The sequence below is a fragment of the Physeter macrocephalus genome, chromosome 18 (genome assembly GCF_002837175.3).
Source record: "Physeter macrocephalus isolate SW-GA chromosome 18, ASM283717v5, whole genome shotgun sequence".
Taxonomy (NCBI): Eukaryota; Metazoa; Chordata; class Mammalia; order Artiodactyla; family Physeteridae; genus Physeter; species Physeter macrocephalus.
The window spans coordinates 56,363,728-56,367,449 of record NC_041231.1 but is presented as its reverse complement, the minus strand read 5'-3'; the positions used below and the strand labels follow the sequence as shown (position 1 = coordinate 56,367,449).

At 41.1% G+C, this 3,722-nt stretch overlaps 1 long non-coding RNA gene across 1 annotated transcript in view; it reads left to right on the top strand.

The window, feature by feature from the left end:
• The first annotated feature begins 2,042 nt into the window (after positions 1-2,042).
• LOC112062344 (uncharacterized) overlaps positions 2,043-3,722 on the top strand; it is a 16,629-nt gene continuing 14,949 nt past the window's right edge. Inside the window, exons 1-2 of the long non-coding RNA XR_002890676.2 lie at positions 2,043-2,121; positions 2,327-2,409. This is a non-coding gene — a long non-coding RNA (uncharacterized lncRNA). The remainder of the gene's footprint in view (positions 2,122-2,326; positions 2,410-3,722) is intronic.

Sequence of the window (3,722 nt, the reverse complement as noted above, 5' to 3'; positions counted from 1 at the left end):
AGTTTGGGTTCTTAAATTTTAGGTTATGTCACCTCCTTTGAGTAATGGCCGTTCATGGTGAAACAAAATCAGACAGTGACTAGAAAGGTCAAAGGTGCAATAACTCAATTCTTCGTGAAAATTTGTATACATACACAGTGTTCATGCATGTATTAAATATTAAAACATAATACTGTTCTTCAAAAAATCTACAGACGGGACTGTGGCACAGTGGCAAAGAATCCGCCTACCAATGCAGGGGACACGGGTTTGAGGCCTGGTCCGGGAAGATCCCACGTGCTACAGAGCAACCAAACCCTTGCACCACAACTACTGAGCCTGCGCTATAGAGCCTGCAAGCCACAACTACTGAAGCCCGCATGCCCAGAGCCCATCTTCTACAACAAGAGAAGCCACCGCAATGAGAAGCCTGAGCACCGCAACAAAGAGTAGCCCCCACTCGTCACAACTAGAGAAAGCCCACGCACAGCAACAAAGACCCAATGTAGCCAAAAATAAATAAATTTATTTTTTAAAAAAAAGCAGGAATGGATAAAGAAGCTGTGGTACATATATACAATGGAATATTACTCAGCCATAACAAGGAACGGAACTGTGCCACTTGTAGAGACGTGGATGGACCTAGAGACTGTCATACAGAGGGCAGTAAGTCAGAAGGAGAAAAACCAGTATCATATAATATCGCTTATATGTGGAATCTAGAAAAATGGTACAGATGAACTTATTTGCAAAGCAGAAATAGAGACATGTAGAGAACAAACGTATGGATACCAAGGGGGGAAAGGGGTGGGGGTGGGATGAATTGGGAGATTGGGATTGACATATATACACTACTATGTATAAAACAGATAACTAATGAGGACCTACTGTATAGCACAGGGAACTCTACTCAGTGCTCTGTCGTGACCTAAATGGGAAGGAAATCCAAAAAAGAGGGGATATGTGTATATGTATAGCTGATTCCCTTTGCTGTACAGCAGAAACTAACACAACATTGTAAAGCAACTATACTCCAATGAAAATTAATAATAAATAAAACAATACTGTTCTAAAACTTTTATAGTCTTAATATTGGAAAATATGGATCTCCCACATCCTTTAAATATCTGCATATGTTTAATTATGACTGTTCCATAATTTATTACAGATGAATACTTAAATTGTTTTCTCTAATTATGGTAATTGCTTCAGTAAACATCCTTGCACATGTATCTCTGTTCACTTAGGTAAGTAAATCTAAAGGATAAAGTACTATAAGTGGAATGGCTGGCACAAAGTTATGTGTTTTATATTTTAACAAACACTGCCAAATTAACCTTCAGAAGGATGGCTGCAATTTACGCTTCTGACCTCATTTTCTTTTTCTGATTACTTCTATAACCTCTACTAGGGATACCTTTATAACAGAGATCTAAATCGAACCAATAAATCCGAGAAATACACAATTTTGTATTTATCAAGAATTCAGAGGAATTCCCTGGCAGTCCGGTGGTTAGGACTCAGTGCTTCTATTGCCGGGGGCTCAGGTTCAATCCCTAGTCACGAATTAAGATCCCAGAAGCTGCACAGTGTGGCCAAAAAAGAAAAAAAAAAAAAAAAAGAATTTAGAAGTCTCTCCTACCAGTTTTACCATAAAAAGTAAAATTTTGTTATTCAAAACTACAACTTTGTTAAAAAAAAACCCGTCTTAATAACAGCTGTAAGAGTTGGTGGTGCTGAAGGTTTATATAGGCACAGAATATGTCATGTAAGTGAGCTGTTTACGAGGAATGTTGAAATAAGAAACGTTAATTAAAAATTTAAAACATCACAAATTCACTGTTTAAGCAAAACCCCAGAAGGCTCTTTCTTGCATCAATAAAAAGCAAGCTGAAATGGGTTAAGATGCTTGTCAGGAAATTCCCGGTTCCAGTGAACGATGACCCTCCTGTCCACTAGAGGTCACTCTTTGGAAATGACTTTGCCCCAGGCAGTTGGCAGCCTGCAAAAAATAGCATCATTGTTCCTGTGGCTTTTTGGTCAAGTGGCGAGAAGGCCACGCATTTCTTATGAGCTGAGTGGAGTTTGTTCTGGGCAATTGTCCAGTATCTAGGTTTCGTTTTGACTTTGTAACCCAGAACGGTAAGTTTTGATGTTTTGCTTTGACTCTGACCTGTATCCACTTAAACATCGGACTGGGTTTTGTTGCCTCTGGGTTTCTTTCCCTTCCTTGATTTTGGACTCCCACTCATGTCTGTCTTTGTTAAATGTCTGTCTTCTTCTCCCTCTTATTCTGACACTGACATTCTGGCAAAAGCAAAAATATCTGCTTCCTTTTTATTTTCAGGAAAGACTCCAGGAACATATTTGGGGAAATACTTCTAAAGGATGGACCTTCCTTCCATGCTTTAAAGAAGTTTCAGCCAGGAGGTTGGTATGCAGTGAAGAAAAAAACCTCTTCGCATCTGAATCGTCTCCCTGGTTTGCCTATTCGTTATCTTTGGAGATAGTGTGATTTCCATTTAGAGGCTATTTTATCAGGAAGTGAATGAAATTTAAGCTTCAAGACTCTTACTTGTACTTATCCCTTCTACAGCCTTGTACCTAACTTTGTTTTCTTAAATTTTTTTTTTTTTTTTTTTTTTTTGGCTGCACTGTGTGGCTTGTGGGATCTTAGTTCCCAAACCAGGAATCACACCCAGGTCCTCGGCATCGAAAGCGCAGAGTCCTAATCACTGGACTGCCTGGGAATTCCCTGTATTCTTTTTCTTAAAAAGAAATCACCAAGTTCTAAAAGCTTCTGGCCCCTTACATGGGGTCCACATCTAGTTTCAAGACTTTGGAGTCAGGTGGGGATTCAAGTTCTGGCCTGGTGGGACTTTGGGCAAATTACTTAACCTCTCTGGGCTTCAGTTTCCTTGTCTGTAGATAGTGTCTGGTTTCTTGAGGAGTCAGAACATGTATAAGTTGCTTCTTACAGTTCCCTGAACACATTAGGGAAGTTCAAGATGGAAAAAACCTGGGGAGAAAAAGACAAATCCATACTTGGTTTGAATTGCTTGGGGCCTTCTGCAGGGAGATGTCAAGTAGACAAGAGAACATTGTGGACCACAGATCAGAAGCGAATGAGCGTCAGAGGTGTTGGGTGAGGCCGTTATGAGGTCGGATTGCCCTGAGGGAGATCTATGAGTTGTGGAGGGGAGGGGGTCTAGAGCCCAGGAACCGCTAAATAAGACTGAGGTGCCCAGGGCAAGGCCTGAACAGAGTCCACATTTCATTTTGTTTCATTTCAATCATGGCCCCAATTCCTCGGCCCTCCCTGAATCCACCTTGGCCATGAGACTTTGCAGATGGAGTCTATCTCCCAGCCCTTGAAGATAGGGCTTGGCGTGTGACTGGCTTGGCCAAGGCAATGGGGTGGAGGTGATGGAGTGTCAGGTCCAAGTCACATACGTATTTGCCAACTTGACTTTCTCCTGTACCTTTGCTCTCTTTAGACTACTTCTAGGAGGTAATATGAATCATATTTTAAATATTTTACTACATACAGTAGCTCAAATTCATTTATTCTTTTTTTTTTTAATTTATTTTTATTTTATTTATTTTATTTTTGGCTGCATTGGGTCTTCGTTGCTGCACACGGGCTTTCTCTAGTTGCGGCGAGCGGGGGCTACTCTTCGTTGCGGTGCGCGGGCTTCTCATTGCGGTGGCTTCTCTTGTTGCGGAGCACGGGCTCTAGGCGC